General features: G+C 32.9%; 1 long non-coding RNA gene across 1 annotated transcript; it reads right to left on the minus strand.

Moving 5' to 3' along the window:
* Window positions 1-2,803: 2,803 nt before the first annotated feature.
* LOC146922191 (uncharacterized) lies at window positions 2,804-12,091 on the minus strand. The gene is made up of 3 exons (XR_015012386.1): window positions 11,286-12,091; window positions 4,257-4,754; window positions 2,804-3,031 (listed from the first exon to the last, which is right to left on the minus strand). It is a non-coding gene; the product is annotated as an uncharacterized LOC146922191 (long non-coding RNA).
* Between the last annotated feature and the right edge of the window lie 8,436 nt (window positions 12,092-20,527).

A 20,527-nucleotide genomic window follows, 5' to 3' on the forward strand; every position in this document is an offset into this window, starting at 1 on the left:
AAAATAAAAACATTTAATTTGTGAATTTAAACTCCTATGATGAAAAACAAAAGGCAAAAATAGAGTGAGAGAGAACTATTCCTTGTTCAACTCCAAGGCTGACGAAGCTTTTGATTTGTTACGAAATTTTTTTTTGGAAATAACTAATTCAAAGCCTCATCAGTTTTGGGGTTGGAATGGTTCTCTCACTCTGTTCTTTTCCTGTTGTTTTTCATTGTAGGTGTTTTAATTAACAAATTAATCGTTTTGATTGTTCATGTAGACTTTCTTGGTTAAAAAGAAACTTTAAGAAGAAGAATAATAATAAGAAGATGGAGAAGGATTTTAAAGAACTATATATATATATATATATATATATATATATATATATATATATATATATATATATATATAACTAAATGTTGGTATCTCCTTTTCGCTTTTGTATATATATCAAGTTCTACAATTGTATATAATTTCTTGGAGATAAATTCCACCTAAAAGCATGATTGTGGCAACTGATAGAACTAACTTGTGACTCAATAAACTGTTTTTACAAAAACTTTTATGAAAAATTACTGAATGTAAGAAGAAAATCTTAAAAGCAATACTAGATTCAGTAATATTTTAACTTCGTGTAAAATTGAGTACCTTTAACACAAGTTGGTTTCATAATAGATTGTTATTTATTTTGTATTAATAAGCTGATGAATTCTTGTTATTAATTTATTAATATATCATATGAATTTATTTATCATGACCGAAGCATTCCCATGATTTATTTTGTAAAATTTCATGAGTCATATAAGCAATAATGTTTGATGAACCAAAATTTCTGGAATATGAAAAAAAAATCTCGAGTTACTGAGTAAAATGGGAGCACATTTTTTATAAATAACTAGCGGAAATAAGGGAACTATCATGCCTGTCTGACCTCTGTTATTACTACGCTAAAGTTTGTGTATATTTTAAGGGATGAATTTGGGCCACATTTTGAAGAAAAAATAGAAAAAAAAAATAGAACAAAAATTGGTCTTATTTTTTGTCGATGACTTTCCCCTGGACCAGAATATGTCTTCACTCATTTTCAAATATGCTCAAAGAACAAAACAAATTTGAGAAACTTTTTCTAAAAGACCTCAAATTCTATTTTTATTGTTCCAATTTGTTCCTTTCAGAATTAATAATAAATTCAGTGGAAATTTGTCGAGATTAAATTATGGGTTAAATATGTATTTAGTCCCTCCCTAAATTTTTTTATTAACTTTTAGTCCCTATTTGCATTTTATAGGGACTATTTTGGAGGACTAAAATTATCCAATTTTTGTAAAATATTTTCAAAATAGAGACTATTTTTACAAACTTAAAAATTTTGGAGGACTAAAATTACCATTGAAATTTCATAGGGACTAACCTTAAAAACTCATGATTTTGTAGGGACTAAAAACTTATTTAACCCTTAAATTATTCGAAAAATATATGTTGATATATATTTCTTTTTGAAGGATGTTGATATATATTTTATTATTTGGAAATTTTAAATGAAATAATTAATTTAGTCATTATTAGAAAGTTTTTCATAGTCGCCAAATTTTGTTACAATATTTTGGAACACATCCTGATATATTTTCGTATGCAATCTAATATATTTTTGTATGTGATTAGACATATATTTTGGCACTCAATAATATATTTTTGTACTCAAAATATATTTTTTGTACTCAATATGATATATATATATATATATATATATATAAATATATATATATATTGTACTGAATTTGAGATATTTTTGTACTAGATCTAACTTGTGCCCAAAGTTTCTCATATATTAGTTGTGAATTTCTTCTATAAATAGCGAGCTCACATATATTGCATTCTACACACTGAAAGGAATTCTGAAACTTCAAATACTTTTCTTCTCTCTCCCTCTATGACTTGTGTTGACGAGTCATTCTTCCCTTCATCTCCTTTTTTTTTTGTCCATGAAATTAACCATTTTCTTCTCTCTCCCTTTTTGATTTGTGTTGAAGAAGTTTTCTTCCCTTCAACTCATTCTTTTCCCTCGAAATTAAGAGTGTTCTTTGACCATATACCCTTATAGATATAATGTCACTTGGGAATTAAGAATGGTCTTAAGAGCCTAGTACCTTTGATAATTTATGTCCCTTTGGAATAAATAATATTTTAAGACCATAGTCCCTTTTTCGATATAATCATAATGATCATAAAAATATATTCCACCTCAATTCTTGCATAAGTTAGATGTTAGAAAGGGAGATACTTGCATATAACTAATTATATATAGTTCTCAGAATCGATCCTTGCCTTCTTCTTCTTAAGCAAGTATGTGTCCGAGAAAAATAAAAACATTTAATTTGTGAATTTAAACTCCTATGATGAAAAACAAAAGGCAAAAATAGAGTGAGAGAGAACTATTCCTCGTTCAACTCCAAGGCTGACGAAGCTTTTGATTTGTTACGAATTTTTTTTTTGGAAATAACTAATTCAAAAGCCTCATCAGTTTTGGGGTTGGGCTTGGAATGGTTCTCTCACTCTGTTCTTTTCCTGTTGTTTTTCATTGTAGGTGTTTTAATTAACAAATTAATCGTTTTGATTGTTCATGTAGACTTTCTTGGTTAAAAAGAAACTTTAAGAAGAAGAATAACAATAAGAAGATGGAGAGGGATTTTAAAGAACTATATATATATATATATATATATATATATATATATATATATAACTAAATGTTGGTATCTCCTTTTCGCTTTTGTATATATATCATGTAACACCCATACTAAACTTATCTAGAATATTTAGCATGTGCGTTAAATTTAGTACTGGATACATTAAAATTACAACATAATTTCGACCAAATGAATATATACATCAATATAAGTTCGTACATCAGATAAAATATCAATGGCCAAATACATATATCTGATAAGTATTTGAATACATATAATATCTTCATCTGGTACGAAAACGAGCTCTTAACGATAATCCCTTCGACTGCGTATCTACCTCCTCTTGATTCGAGCAACCTGTTAATCTGTAAAATAAATAAATGGATTGGGGTGAGACATAATGTCTCAGTGAGTTCCACCTATCCTAGGCTGTAGGCAATCTCAGGGAACCTAGGATCGCCATCTGTCTCTAATCTCAACCCTTTTTGGGTTTATACAGTTTTGTCGTGCATAAATGAGCGATCGGGGGATAACTAGTATCGCTATCTGAAATACTGATACAATCCTGATACTAATGCTGAAATCATACTATAATTATAGTCATAATGTCTGTCATATTATGTTAGAAATGTTAGCGTTGAACAAACAATATTATCTGAGTTGATTTTACGGATAAACCCAGGTGGAGTAACCCCGGAATTTATCCCTCTGCTAACCGGTATATATATAAATATTTCCAACTGGCGGGAACCCAACTGACGGGGATACCGGACTCCTCTGATTATTGTGGGGTCATCCTCACGGATAGTGTCCGTTCCAACTGGCGGGAACCTTTTGTATCCTAACTGGCGAGGATAGCAAAAGCCACAACTTATAAATCATTAATGTCATAATTGATAAAGAGATTAAATTCTCGTCTCTAACTGAATAGTGTCAAAAATAACTATGTTTCTGAATGTTAACCTTCCGGTCGGGTCAGTAATCTACCCATTTTGCTTTTTCATATATAAACTATTCTTAATTTATCTCTCTTGTCAATGTATGGCTTTCATATATTAGAACTCATGTTGGAAAATCATATGGCATCTTATTGCACAAATTAAACAAACAATTGATTTAAGCTTCAACCGCATGACCATAAAATCACGTGGCACCTTATTGAAAACAAGTGATTTAAGGTTGGCCATATAACAAACAAAATCATGTGATAAGAAACCAAATTTTTATGTTGTCATGTTGAAACAGGTTGTTTTGGAAGAAGCACGTGTTTCAAACTTTGGTCACATAACTAATTCCACATGATAAGCAACTATTTGTTGTGCAGCCCAGCCATATTTGAAACGGATTTTTAAGCAAACAAACACGGTTGTATAAGTTTGAGTTTTCAAAATTGCCAAGGTTCAGTGACATGAAACTGATTGCTTATCCTTAAAACATTTTTCCAACATCAATCCTAACATAGAAATACACATTAACGGCAAGGGGTAATACTAGTACATATATACATTTATTCTAACTAAGTGTTATCTCACAAAATAGTTATATAAGCTAAAATTCCAAAGGTGGGAAAACTAACTACTAGGAACTCACCTTAATCACTTCTGAAACTGCTGCATAACAACTTAGTGCTTCCGCTCTTCAGCCAACATCAAAACAACTTAAATTCACGGTTCAGCACAAAACCCACTTCAGTCCTCGTACTTCAAAACCATCTCCAGGATTCAATACTTGACCAAAATCAGCGAAACCGGTATCAAAATGTCCGTAATTTCGTTAGCTAACCATAGCATCAAAAACCACTTGATTCCGAGTTACAGGGAGAGAGTTCTTACCGTTTTAGTAGAGCCCTGTCCCAATTACGGGTTTCACCAAACTTCTTCTGATTCGGCTCCGAATCCTTACCCATAAATGTTCTTGACATCCATACCTGCATATATATCACAGAACCAAGGCACAACAGCTTACAACATCTGCCATCACCAATTCCCCAAAATCACTTCCATCAGCTTTTCCAAGATAGCTTAATCACCCATTAAGCACTTCTACATAGCAGCTTATGCCTCATTTCAGCTTCTGCCAACTTTAAAACTATAGACCAGCAATCCAATAATGCACAATCAGTATCAAAATCTATACAAGCAGCATCCATAATTATCTCTTTTGATTCCCTTACAGCTCAAACTAATCATTCACAACATCATAGATACATTAACATAAATTCCAAAACAGCTTTTACCTTAAAATCTCAGCTTATCTCATAGTAGTTAATAGCGGATAGCGGCGCGTAGCGGCCGACCCCAAAAATGCTATAGCGGGATAGCGCCTAGCGCTATGACCGCTATTTCATATAACTTTTTGGACAAATTATATAAATAATACCATAAACTTCTCTCATAAAAAAATAAATAATACTATAAATTATAAACAAACATATATCACTTGTAACTTCTGAGTTGTCCCAACTGAGTTGTAACCAAGTCTGCCACTTCATTACATTCACAAAGTGTCTCAATGCATTTATGAGAGAAGATGCTTTTTAGGGTACAGATCTGATGCTTTTGAGAGAAGATTTAATGAAGAGAGGAAGTTTTTTGAGAGAGCAGATGCGTACAGATCTGAAAGGCGCCGTAAAGAATGAAAGAAGGAAGAGAGAAACTGAAGTTATTAATTAGGGTTTGACAAAAATGACAAAAATACCCTTGTTTTTTATTTAAAACCAAGGAGAATCTTGTATTTTCACTTAAAATGAAATAGCGGTGCAAGAGTGCAATACCGCTATGTAGTGTTGCGGCCGCTATTGCGCCGCTATCTCATAACGCTACGCTATGGCTTATTGCATAGCGGTCCTGGACCGCACCGCACCGCGCGGCCGCTATTGGCCGCTATAGCGCCGCTATTAACTACTATGGCTTATCTCAGTTCTGATTTCTTTCCAAGTTTCTTCTTTCAAAAGTTCGTTTCTGAAAGCCAACTTAAGCTAAAAACAACATTAAAACCATACCTGTAGTAACTTAAGTTTTCAACTCAATCTCTTGTCCAAACAGCTTAAGCTTAAACATTCTGACTTAGCTCTAGCTTTTAACCAAAATCTAAACACCCAATCTTTAGCTCTTAATTCTCTTGATGTCTCATAATTCCAGCCACCCAAGGAACCTACAGCAACCACCTCTTTCATATATACAAGGCCACTTTTAAGCTGAAATTGTAAAACTCATAAAAGGTTGAAGAAGGGTTGAAGCTCGGCCAACATGGGAGAAAAATGAAGGGGTTAATCTGGTCTAATTCTTAGAAGTTTCAAGGATTACTTTGAATCATTTACATGTGGGATTAAATTTTTCTTTGGAGGAAAAAGTTGAAGGATTGATGGTGATGGTAGTGTGCCGAGAGAGAGAAAGGAGAAGGAGGGAGTAAAAATCTGTTTCTAGAGAGACATAGAGGAAAATGAAGGAAAAGTGAGGTCTTGGCCTTTTAAAATATCTTGTAAGGCAAGATTACCATTTTGCCCTCACTTAAGTCTCAAGGATAAAAATAACTGACACAAAATTGACAGTGTATTTAAGCAGGGTATTACACTCTACCCCTCTTAAGAAAATTTCATCCTCGAAATTTAGAGTTTACCTGATAATAAGTATAAATAATTCCTCTGTACTTTCGATCTTAGACTTCCACATACGTCTGTTACCAACTGATTGTCTCTGTCCGGGCTAAATTATCGGTTTCCCTTGTTACATAAAGTCTTCCGGCTACTTAGCCATAGATACAACTAACTTGAATTAATAGGTTAAAACTGATTTCAGGACATGTTTTCCAATCTCATATGTCGAAAAGGTTCGATAATAACCTTCTTAACTGTGATTTGTGGAATACATTATACACATTCCGAACATAGTTGATTGTAAAGCTAACCAATGCGTCTAATATCCTTCGAGTAAATTCCTTGTTCCACATACTCTTTATAAATTGTCTTAGGTTACTCCTACTTGTTTACCTTTACTGAATTCTTGAAAAATCTCATACGTTTACGAGAGTAACACTTCTATCGACTTCGTCGACTTTTATCTTGTCTTGAACGAATACAACCTTTGAGTGGCCCCCATACTACGAATAATTTTACTAACCTTTTATTTTTGGATTATGCCCCACATAACGAGGCCTTATAATTATGATCATACTATACTTCGTATAAGATCGTCCCTACTCGGAACAGTATCTGACGTTAAGTTTATTCCAACGAATGTAAAAACTGTTTCAACTTTCTCCATTATTCAACAGATAAATAGAAGGCGTTACTTCTGATATCTGTTATGTTCTCTTATAGAATAAATCCAACCATGGTACTACCTCAAGCATATGTTGGAAGTACTAACTGACGAGTACAATCCATAAGTCATATTTAAATACAAAATGTACTAACTGACGAGTACATTAAATATAATTCTTATCTGAGTAGTAGTGCACTGACTGACGAGTACACAATACAAGAGGAAGTACAACTGATAGCTGAATATATGACATATATCTATAGTCATCCGACTTTGCTTCATCTATACTAAACTTTCAACATTCTTAAATCAATCAAAATACACCTTGATCATGTCGGAATAAGTAGAATCTATAATCATGGATTTTCTCTTGAACTCATCTTCTCAAAATATACATTTCATTCTTGAACAATATTATCTTGACTGTTAGTATAGGGAACATATTATCCCAATCTTTTCTTTAACTCCATATTTATAACTTATTGATATAATTTCATACCGTATATTGCATATGATTTTTCCAACTTGTATGACCACATTCTTTTCTTCACCTCCAGAATATCGAATTTAACCCTCTGAATGTCATAACGGAAATTTGTGTTCAGTATTACCATTCTTGTTCCGGGTAGTATCTCCCACTCAGTCACTTGCTACTATACTTATATCTTTGAAACGATACTCCGAGTCTAAGGTAAAGTCCTCAGGATACCTCATTCATATATGTCGCCTCAGACACAACCCCTCTCTAACCAAACTGATACTTCAGGTCCATACTTTGAAATAACTGAACCAAAAGTGCGTACGGATATCATCAATCTTATTCTGAGTAGTATCTTTCCATTCAGATACTTGTTACTATACTAGACATCTCATAATATCCATTCGAGTTAAAAGTAAAACCTTCTAGATACCATATTTATATTTGTTGCTTCATATACAACTCTTTTCTAATTGAGCTTATACTTTAATTCACTCTTCTGAATCACCGAGCCGATTAACCAGTTTACATACTAGAGGTGATTCCAATTTTTCTTAGATTTAACAAGGTGATTTAACAAGGTAGGAATACTTTTGTCATACTCTTACCGCGCCCTCTTCGGCTACTTACATTCTTAATATCTCTGAACTCTGTGGTTTGGAAAATTCCTTAATTCGTCTCTTAAGATTTTCCCACGAATATCTCATTTCAAAGTCTTAAACTGCTACGCATTCTATCACTTCTTTACTGATTATTTTTCCCGCTGCGCTACTCTGATTTATCAATTTTCTTCGGTTAGGCGTACTGGTCTAACGATACTGTAAAATTTCTCATTGTTCCACATTACGATCAGAGAAACTAAATTTATTCTGCTTGCTGCTTCGGACTCGGACCCATATCATTAGCAGACTATTTTCAAGTATTGCTCATTTCCTTAAACATATACGATACAGTTGTTCTCGCAAGGTGTTCTTTACACGATCTCCACATTCACATCTTTTGCATATTAAAATATACTTGACAATTTCACTTTTGATCTCCTCGGAGATAACTTCAACTTCCAAAATTTATTCTAGTTGATAAAAATCATTCTTTTGGTTTTCAGGACAATTGCATAAGAAAAACATCGACTAGAAATACTCAACTCCTTGATATTTTACTTCGTTCTTAACTTTTCCCACTAGTGGAGATTTTCCATATAATAGAACCTCAAGGTAATTCTCAGTACCCAAATCATGATTAATCCTTAATACATCAACCCACTATATTCGTGCATTAACACTTTCTATTGAAAGAACTCGACACTCTATTGAAGGAGTTTGGCATCATTCGTCCATTGGTTCACTGCTCCGGAAACTTATTATTCAATCTTATTTCCACTTACTGCTAAACTTGTGTTTATTAGTCCCAAAACAACTTAATAACTCGTGTTAAATGAAGGGGGTCTATTTCAATTTTCTTCACACACAACTCTCGTTAGCTTAACTCTCTGCAATTCTTTGCCGATAATAATACATCTGAATCGTACTTTTATCCGTAAAAGATTTTTCCACTACTATTTATTCATCCTTCTTGACACATGATGCATAACATCTTCACTTCCAGACTCATAAATTTGGCACTTAAGATTCGGGAGATATGACTATTCAGACATAATTTATCTGGCTTGCGTTGTCCATTAAATGCTCGCATCGAGGGGTTTCCTTGTCTTTTCCAAAATAACTTACTTTTTTGTTAATTAGTTCACTTAACAACTCAAGCATCAAAATCCAGCTTGTTCCATGCATTCGAGTCCTTCACTTCTTACATACTCTACATCCACCAAAAGTTTATGAATTTCATTGCTCATCGGATAATTTTCTCATATCAAGTTCCTCTTCTAGTCCCGCAGTCCTAGTTACGCCTTTAAAAAATACTCCTTTCTTCTATACCTTACTTATGCTTCTTATATTGCGGCTCATGTTAAGGTTACAATCACCCCATAATAATCTTGAATCTTACTTCTTCGGTATCCACATAAAAGTGCCGTTCAACAATATCATAGTACTTCGTCTTAATCTTAACATTTCACTTATGTCCTCGAAAAATCTTCAGCAAATATTCAGCTTCACAGTTTATCAGGCACCATATGGCGTCGAATACTTCCTTATCAAAATCCATTATAAAACCTGACACCCGGACCATCCTCCTTCGTACGCTTCATTCCTCCGAGGTCCTTTTCAGCTCTCAGACATTTGTTCTAACTGTCATATACTAGTCTGAGTTGATCAGGCTCGGCTAGAGATGACATTTAGAATAAATATCTAGAACCCAATGGTCCCACTACATTTTATTGAATTCTAATGACCCAAGGCACGATCTGAATCGACCTGCTCTGATACCAAATTGTAACACCCATACTAAACTTATCTAGAATATTTAGCATGTGCGTTAAATTTAGTACTGGATACATTAAAATTACAACATAATTTCGACCAAATGAATATATACATCAATATAAGTTCGTACATCAGATAAAATATCAATGGCCAAATACATATATCTGATAAGTATTTGAATACATATAATATCTTCATCTGGTACGAAAACGAGCTCTTAACGATAATCCCTTCGACTGCGTATCTACCTCCTCTTGATTCGAGCAACCTGTTAATCTGTAAAATAAATAAATGGATTGGGGTGAGACATAATGTCTCAGTGAGTTCCACCTATCCTAGGCTGTAGGCAATCTCAGGGAACCTAGGATCGCCATCTGTCTCTAATCTCAACCCTTTTTGGGTTTATACAGTTTTGTCGTGCATAAATGAGCGATCGGGGGATAACTAGTATCGCTATCTGAAATACTGATACAATCCTGATACTAATGCTGAAATCATACTATAATTATAGTCATAATGTCTGTCATATTATGTTAGAAATGTTAGCGTTGAACAAACAATATTATCTGAGTTGATTTTACGGATAAACCCAGGTGGAGTAACCCCGGAATTTATCCCTCTGCTAACCGGTATATATATAAATATTTCCAACTGGCGGGAACCCAACTGACGGGGATACCGGACTCCTCTGATTATTGTGGGGTCATCCTCACGGATAGTGCCCGTTCCAACTGGCGGGAACCTTTTGTATCCTAACTGGCGAGGATAGCAAAAGCCACAACTTATAAATCATTAATGTCATAATTGATAAAGAGATTAAATTCTCGTCTCTAACTGAATAGTGTCAAAAATAACTATGTTTCTGAATGTTAACCTTCCGGTCGGGTCAGTAATCTACCCATTTTGCTTTTTCATATATAAACTATTCTTAATTTATCTCTCTTGTCAATGTATGGCTTTCATATATTAGAACTCATGTTGGAAAATCATATGGCATCTTATTGCACAAATTAAACAAACAATTGATTTAAGCTTCAACCGCATGACCATAAAATCACGTGGCACCTTATTGAAAACAAGTGATTTAAGGTTGGCCATATAACAAACAAAATCATGTGATAAGAAACCAAATTTTTATGTTGTCATGTTGAAACAGGTTGTTTTGGAAGAAGCACGTGTTTCAAACTTTGGTCACATAACTAATTCCACATGATAAGCAACTATTTGTTGTGCAGCCCAGCCATATTTGAAACGGATTTTTAAGCAAACAAACACGGTTGTATAAGTTTGAGTTTTCAAAATTGCCAAGGTTCAGTGACATGAAACTGATTGCTTATCCTTAAAACATTTTTCCAACATCAATCCTAACATAGAAATACACATTAACGGCAAGGGGTAATACTAGTACATATATACATTTATTCTAACTAAGTGTTATCTCACAAAATAGTTATATAAGCTAAAATTCCAAAGGTGGGAAAACTAACTACTAGGAACTCACCTTAATCACTTCTGAAACTGCTGCATAACAACTTAGTGCTTCCGCTCTTCAGCCAACATCAAAACAACTTAAATTCACGGTTCAGCACAAAACCCACTTCAGTCCTCGTACTTCAAAACCATCTCCAGGATTCAATACTTGACCAAAATCAGCGAAACCGGTATCAAAATGTCCGTAATTTCGTTAGCTAACCATAGCATCAAAAACCACTTGATTCCGAGTTACAGGGAGAGAGTTCTTACCGTTTTAGTAGAGCCCTGTCCCAATTACGGGTTTCACCAAACTTCTTCTGATTCGGCTCCGAATCCTTACCCATAAATGTTCTTGACATCCATACCTGCATATATATCACAGAACCAAGGCACAACAGCTTACAACATCTGCCATCACCAATTCCCCAAAATCACTTCCATCAGCTTTTCCAAGATAGCTTAATCACCCATTAAGCACTTCTACATAGCAGCTTATGCCTCATTTCAGCTTCTGCCAACTTTAAAACTATAGACCAGCAATCCAATAATGCACAATCAGTATCAAAATCTATACAAGCAGCATCCATAATTATCTCTTTTGATTCCCTTACAGCTCAAACTAATCATTCACAACATCATAGATACATTAACATAAATTCCAAAACAGCTTTTACCTTAAAATCTCAGCTTATCTCATAGTAGTTAATAGCGGATAGCGGCGCGTAGCGGCCGACCCCAAAAATGCTATAGCGGGATAGCGCCTAGCGCTATGACCGCTATTTCATATAACTTTTTGGACAAATTATATAAATAATACCATAAACTTCTCTCATAAAAAAATAAATAATACTATAAATTATAAACAAACATATATCACTTGTAACTTCTGAGTTGTCCCAACTGAGTTGTAACCAAGTCTGCCACTTCATTACATTCACAAAGTGTCTCAATGCATTTATGAGAGAAGATGCTTTTTAGGGTACAGATCTGATGCTTTTGAGAGAAGATTTAATGAAGAGAGGAAGTTTTTTGAGAGAGCAGATGCGTACAGATCTGAAAGGCGCCGTAAAGAATGAAAGAAGGAAGAGAGAAACTGAAGTTATTAATTAGGGTTTGACAAAAATGACAAAAATACCCTTGTTTTTTATTTAAAACCAAGGAGAATCTTGTATTTTCACTTAAAATGAAATAGCGGTGCAAGAGTGCAATACCGCTATGTAGTGTTGCGGCCGCTATTGCGCCGCTATCTCATAACGCTACGCTATGGCTTATTGCATAGCGGTCCTGGACCGCACCGCGCGGCCGCTATTGGCCGCGCGGCCGCTATTGGCCGCTATAGCGCCGCTATTAACTACTATGGCTTATCTCAGTTCTGATTTCTTTCCAAGTTTCTTCTTTCAAAAGTTCGTTTCTGAAAGCCAACTTAAGCTAAAAACAACATTAAAACCATACCTGTAGTAACTTAAGTTTTCAACTCAATCTCTTGTCCAAACAGCTTAAGCTTAAACATTCTGACTTAGCTCTAGCTTTTAACCAAAATCTAAACACCCAATCTTTAGCTCTTAATTCTCTTGATGTCTCATAATTCCAGCCACCCAAGGAACCTACAGCAACCACCTCTTTCATATATACAAGGCCACTTTTAAGCTGAAATTGTAAAACTCATAAAAGGTTGAAGAAGGGTTGAAGCTCGGCCAACATGGGAGAAAAATGAAGGGGTTAATCTGGTCTAATTCTTAGAAGTTTCAAGGATTACTTTGAATCATTTACATGTGGGATTAAATTTTTCTTTGGAGGAAAAAGTTGAAGGATTGATGGTGACGGTAGTGTGCCGAGAGAGAGAAAGGAGAAGGAGGGAGTAAAAATCTGTTTCTAGAGAGACATAGAGGAAAATGAAGGAAAAGTGAGGTCTTGGCCTTTTAAAATATCTTGTAAGGCAAGATTACCATTTTGCCCTCACTTAAGTCTCAAGGATAAAAATAACTGACACAAAATTGACAGTGTATTTAAGCAGGGTATTACATATCAAGTTCTACAATTGTATATAATTTCTTGGAGATAAACTCCACCTAAAAGCATGATTGTGGCAACTGATAGAACTAACTTGTGACTCGATATACTGTTTTTACAAAAACTTTTATGAAAAATTACTGAATGTAAGAAGAAAATCTTAAAAGCAATACTAGATTCAGTAATATTTTAACTTCGTGTAAAATTGAGTACCTTTAACACAAGTTGGTTTCATAATAGATTGTTATTTATTTTGTATTAATAAGCTGATGAATTCTTGTTATTAATTTATTAATATATCATATGAATTTATTTATCATGACCGAAGCATTCCCATGATTTATTTTGTAAAATTTCATGAGCCACATAAGCAATAATGTTTGATGAACCAAAATTTCTGGAATATGAAAAAAAAATCTCGAGTTACTGAGTAAAATGGGAGCACATTTTTTATAAATAACTAGCGGAAATAAGGGAACTATCATGCCTGTCTGACCTCTGTTATTACTACGCTAAAGTTTGTGTATATTTTAAGGGATGAATTTGGGCCACATTTTGAAGAAAAAATAGAAAAAAAAATAGAACAAAAATTGGTCTTATTTTTTGTCGATGACTTTCCCCTGGACCAGAATATGTCTTCACTCATTTTCAAATATGCTCAAAGAACTAAACAAATTTGAGAAACTTTTTCTAAAAGACCTCAAATTCTATTTTGATTGTTCCATTTTGTTCCTTTCAGAATTAATAATAAATTCAGTGGAAATTTGTCGAGATTAAATTATGGGTTAAATATGTATTTAGTCCCTCCCTAAATTTTTTTATTAACTTTTAGTCCCTATTTGCATTTTATAGGGACTATTTTGGAGGACTAAAATTATCCAATTTTTGTAAAATATTTTCGAAATAGAGACTATTTTTACAAACTTAAAAATTTTGGAGGACTAAAATTACCATTGAAATTTCATAGGGACTAACCTTAAAAACTCATGATTTTGTAGGGACTAAAAACTTATTTAACCCTTAAATTATTCGAAAAATATATGTTGATATATATTTCTTTTTGAAGGATGTTGATATATATTTTATTATTTGGAAATTTTAAATGAAATAATTAATTTAGTCATTATTAGAAAGTTTTTCATAGTCGCCAAATTTTGTTACAATATTTTGGAACACATCCTGATATATTTTCGTATGCAATCTAATATATTTTTGTATGTGATTAGACATATATTTTGGCACTCAATAATATATTTTTGTACTCAAAATATATTTTTTGTACTCAATATGATATATATATATATATATATATATATATATATATATATATATATATATATATATTGTACTGAATTTGAGATATTTTTGTACTAGATCTAACTTGTGCCCAAAGTTTCTCATATATTAGTTGTGAATTTCTTCTATAAATAGCGAGCTCACATATATTGCATTCTACACACTGAAAGGAATTCTGAAACTTCAAATACTTTTCTTCTCTCTCCCTCTATGACTTGTGTTGACGAGTCATTCTTCCCTTCATCTCCTTTTTTTTTGTCCATGAAATTAACCATTTTCTTCTCTCTCCCTTTTTGATTTGTGTTGAAGAAGTTTTCTTCCCTTCAACTCATTCTTTTCCCTCGAAATTAAGAGTGTTCTTTGACCATATACCCTTATAGATATAATGTCACTTGGGAATTAAGAATGGTCTTAAGAGCCTAGTACCTTTGATAATTTATGTCCCTTTGGAATAAATAATATTTTAAGACCATAGTCCCTTTTTTGATATAATCATAATGATCATAAAAATATATTCCACCTCAATTCTTGCATAAGTTAGATGTTAGAAAGGGAGATACTTGCATATAACTAATTATATATAGTTCTCAGAATCGATCCTTGCCTTCTTCTTCTTAAGCAAGTATGTGTCCGAGAAAAATAAAAACATTTAATTTGTGAATTTAAACTCCTATGATGAAAAACAAAAGGCAAAAATAGAGTGAGAGAGAACTATTCCTCGTTCAACTCCAAGGCTGACGAAGCTTTTGATTTGTTACGAATTTTTTTTTTTGGAAATAACTAATTCAAAGCCTCATCAGTTTTGGGGTTGGGCTTGGAATGGTTCTCTCACTCTGTTCTTTTCCTGTTGTTTTTCATTGTAGGTGTTTTAATTAACAAATTAATCGTTTTGATTGTTCATGTAAACTTTCTTGGTTAAAAAGAAACTTTAAGAAGAAGAATAATAATAAGAAGATGGAGAAGGATTTTAAAGAACTATATCTATATATATATATATATATATATATATATATATATATATATATATATATATATATATATATATAACTAAATGTTGGTATCTCCTTTTCAATTTTGTATATATATCAAGTTCTACAATTGTATATAATTTCTTGGAGATAAACTCCACCTAAAAGCATGATTGTGGCAACTGATAGAACTAACTTGTGACTCGATATACTGTTTTTACAAAAACTTTTATGAAAAATTACTGAATGTAAGAAGAAAATCTTAAAAGCAATACTAGATTCAGTAATATTTTAACTTCGTGTAAAATTGAGTACCTTTAACACAAGTTGGTTTCATAATAGATTGTTATTTATTTTGTATTAATAAGCTGATGAATTCTTGTTATTAATTTATTAATATATCATATGAATTTATTTATCATGACCGAAGCATTCCCATGATTTATTTTGTAAAATTTCATGAGCCACATAAGCAATAATGTTTGATGAACCAAAATTTCTGGAATATGAAAAAAAAATCTCGAGTTACTGAGTAAAATGGGAGCACATTTTTTATAAATAACTAGCGGAAATAAGGGAACTATCATGCCTGTCTGACCTCTGTTATTACTACGCTAAAGTTTGTGTATATTTTAAGGGATGAATTTGGGCCACATTTTGAAGAAAAAATAGAAAAAAAAATAGAACAAAAATTGGTCTTATTTTTTGTCGATGACTTTCCCCTGGACCAGAATATGTCTTCACTCATTTTCAAATATGCTCAAAGAACAAAACAAATTTGAGAAACTTTTTCTAAAAGACCTCAAATTCTATTTTTATTGTTCCAATTTGTTCCTTTCAGAATTAATAATAAATTCAGTGGAAATTTGTCGAGATTAAATTATGGGTTAAATATGTATTTAGTCCCTCCCTAAATTTTTTTATTAACTTTTAGTCCTTATTTGCATTTTATAGGGACTATTTTGGAGGACTAAAATTATCCAATTTTTGTAAAATATTTTCAAAATAGTGACTATTTTTACAAACTTAAAAATTTTGGAGGACTAAAATTACCATTGAAATTTCATAGGGACTAACCTTAAAAACTCATGATTTTGTAGGGACTAAAAACTTATTTAACCCTTAAATTATTCGAAAAATATATGTTGATATATATTTCTTTTTGAAGGATGTTGATATATATTTTATTATTTGGAAATTTTAAATGAAATAATTAATTTAGTCATTATTAGAAAGTTTTTCATAGTCGCCAAATTTTGTTACAATATTTTGGAACACATCCTGATATATTTTCGTATGCAATCTAATATATTTTTGTATGTGATTAGACATATATTTTGGCACTCAATAATATATTTTTGTACTCAAAATATATTTTTTGTACTCAATATGATATATATATATATATATATATATATATATATATATATATATATTGTACTGAATTTGAGATATTTTTGTACTAGATCTAACTTGTGCCCAAAGTTTCTCATATATTAGTTGTGAATTTCTTCTATAAATAGCGAGCTCACATATATTGCATTCTACACACTGAAAGGAATTCTGAAACTTCAAATACTTTTCTTCTCTCTCCCTCTATGACTTGTGTTGACGAGTCATTCTTCCCTTCATCTCCTTTTTTTTTGTCCATGAAATTAACCATTTTCTTCTCTCTCCCTTTTTGATTTGTGTTGAAGAAGTTTTCTTCCCTTCAACTCATTCTTTTCCCTCGAAATTAAGAGTGTTCTTTGACCATATACCCTTATAGATATAATGTCACTTGGGAATTAAGAATGGTCTTAAGAGCCTAGTACCTTTGATAATTTATGTCCCTTCGGAATAAATAATATTTTAAGACCATAGTCCCTTTTTCGATATAATCATAATGATCATAAAAATATATTCCACCTCAATTCTTGCATAAGTTAGATGTTAGAAAGGGAGATACTTGCATATAACTAATTATATATAGTTCTCAGAATCGATCCTTGCCTTCTTCTTCTTAAGCAAGTATGTGTCCGAGAAAAATAAAAACATTTAATTTGTGAATTTAAACTCCTATGATGAAAAACAAAAGGAAAAAATAGAGTGAGAGAGAACTATTCCTCGTTCAACTCCAAGGCTGACGAAGCTTTTGATTTGTTACAAAATTTTTTTTTGGAAATAACTAATTCCAAGCCTCATCAGTTTTGGGGTTGGGCTTGGAATGGTTCTCTCACTCTGTTCTTTTCCTGTTGTTTTTCATTGTAGGTGTTTTAATTAACAAATTAATCGTTTTGATTGTTCATGTAGACTTTCTTGGTTAAAAAGAAATTTTAGGAAGAAGAAGAAGAAGAATAAGAAGATGGAGAAGGATTTTAAAGAACTATATATATATATATATATATATATATATATAACTAAATGTTGGTATCTCCTTTTCGCTTCTGTATATAAATCAAGTTCTACAATTGTATATAATTTCTTGGAGATAAATTCCACCTAAAAGCATGATTGTGGCAACTGATAGAACTAACTTGTGACTCGATAAACTGTTTTTACAAAAACTTTTATGAAAAATTACTGAATGTAAGAAGAAAATCTTAAAAGCAATACTAGATTCAGTAATATTTTAACTTCGTGTAAAATTGAGTACCTTTAACACAAGTTGGTTTCATAATAGATTGTTATTTATTTTGTATTAATAAGCTGATGAATTCTTGTTATTAATTTATTAATATATCATATGAATTTATTTATCATGACCGAAGCATTCCCATGATTTATTTTGTAAAATTTCATGAGTCACATAAGCAATAATGTTTGATGAACCAAAATTTCTGGAATATGAAAAAAAAAATTTCGAGTTACCGATGTAACATCCCGCTCGTCAGCTAATGGAAATTTTACCTGTTAAATGTATCAGAGGAAGAAAGTTCATGGAAAGTAAGTATAATGGGGATTGTTTATTATGTAATGTCACCTAAATACGGGTAAAGTATCAGTGTCGGATTAAACACGCCAGAGGCAGGGGCAAAGAGGTAATTGCGTGGGAAAAGATATTTATTTGGATTGGACCCAAAATTATTTCATTTCTCATTTTCTTTCTCTCTCTAGGGTTGAGAGAAAGAGTTCTCTCCTCTCCCTCTCTATGGAACCTCCCCCTCTTCCCCAATCTTCTATCATCAAAGCTTCCAAATTCATGAAATTAGTGATCAAGGATGAAGCATGGCAACTTCTAGAGCAAGAAGCAACCAAAAGATATGGATCAAGAATGAAATGGAAGCTAGGGTTTGAGCTTGGAACTTGAAGGAAAGCAAGCAAACATGATTAGGTGAGTTCCACAGATAGTTTACCTACCTTTGGTTGTGTAAATTCATGCTAGAAAGTATTGATTTATGTTTATGAGGGGTTTAGAACCTTAATGTTCTTTTGAGTAATTCTTGATGATTATATGTTAAAATTGCCATGGAATATGTTTAAATAAGTCTATATATGTTGTTGGATGGATTTGGTGCATTACAGGGTCGAATTGGACGAGTTTTGGGTCGAAAATGGCGAAAACCCGCGGCCAGAACACGCGAAAACGCAAGCTATGGAGCGCTACGCCTGTACAAGGGCGCTAGGTGCCCACACACAGGGAGCTAGCGCTAGGTGCCTGTAACATCCCGCTCGTCAGCTAATGGAAACTTTATCTGTTAAATGTATCAGAGGACTAAGGTATATGGAGAGTGCTTATGAGGAAGAGTGTTAAGTACGACTGACGACACTAATATGTAATATCACTCAAGTATGGACTTATGTATCAGTGTCAGGTAAACACGACTGAGACGAAGGGCATATAAGTATTTACGCACAAGGGAGTATATAAGCATGTTTGGTCACAAAATATTCATTTCTTCTTTCACTTTCTCTCTCTAGGTTTGAGAGAAAGAATTTATCTCTTCCTTCTCTCTAAGAAATCGCCCTCCCTCTCCTCTCCAAATCATCCAAACTTCTTCAAAGCATGATCAAGCATGGATTAAGGCAGCTTAGCAAGCAAGAAACACATAAAGGAAAGGATTAAAGCATGGTTTGGTGAAAAGGGTAAAGATCAAGAATGGATCAAAGCTAGGGTTGATGCTTGGAAATTGCAAGGAACATGTTAGGTGAGTTCCATAGATAGATTACCACCCTTTGGGTTGTGTAAATTCATGTTACAAGTATAGATTTATGTTTATGAGAGGTTTTAAACCCTAATGTCTCTTTGAGCAATTCTTGTCAAATACATGTTAGTTTGCCATGAAATATGTTTATTAATGTATATATATGTTGCTGGATGATTATGGTGCATTGCAGGATTAAACTGGACAAGTTTTGGGTCAAAATTGGAAATTTTGTCCCTCAGACCCGAAGAACTACGCTATCAGCGAAATCTACGCTAATAGCGAAATTCTCAGGATGAGCCACGCCCCAGCTGAGCTATTAGCGCAGCTCTCTGGACTTGGCCAACTTGCTTTGGCCTGTTGGCCTAGTTCAGGGTCCGTGGTGCATTCTGAAGCTTTTCTTTCAACGTTTTACAACTTTATAACTTCAAAACAACATCTAGGCAATGCACATAACATCAAACGATTCTTGAAATGAAAATCATGGCAAACTTAATAAGAATGGCAAGAGTGATTCAAGAGAGTCTTAAGCCTATTTTCTCGGGTAGCAAATGAATTAAGAAAGGGAATGAAAGTAGAGCCTCGACATAGTTGTCGAGAACTAGCAAGTTAGCAAGATCCCTAGAATGATAAGACGCGAAGTTTAAGCTCTTCGCATATGTTTAAGAGTATTAACTTCTTAAAGAAGTAAGAGCCATACGAGTATGGCAAGACGTGAATTGATTTCATATTCATTCACGAAGTAAGTTAAGCATGCCTTTAGTTTACCTCTAGTGGGATCGTTCAAGGATCCGAGGTAAAAGAGTTAGTATGATTAGGTTTAACCTTCATACATGCATAAGACCAAGATTATAATAAGAGTGTTATGTCTC

The sequence above is a fragment of the Medicago sativa genome, chromosome 5, assembly GCF_051527215.1.
Source record: "Medicago sativa cultivar Bolivia chromosome 5, Bolivia_mono, whole genome shotgun sequence".
In the NCBI taxonomy this organism is placed as follows: domain Eukaryota; kingdom Viridiplantae; phylum Streptophyta; class Magnoliopsida; order Fabales; family Fabaceae; genus Medicago; species Medicago sativa.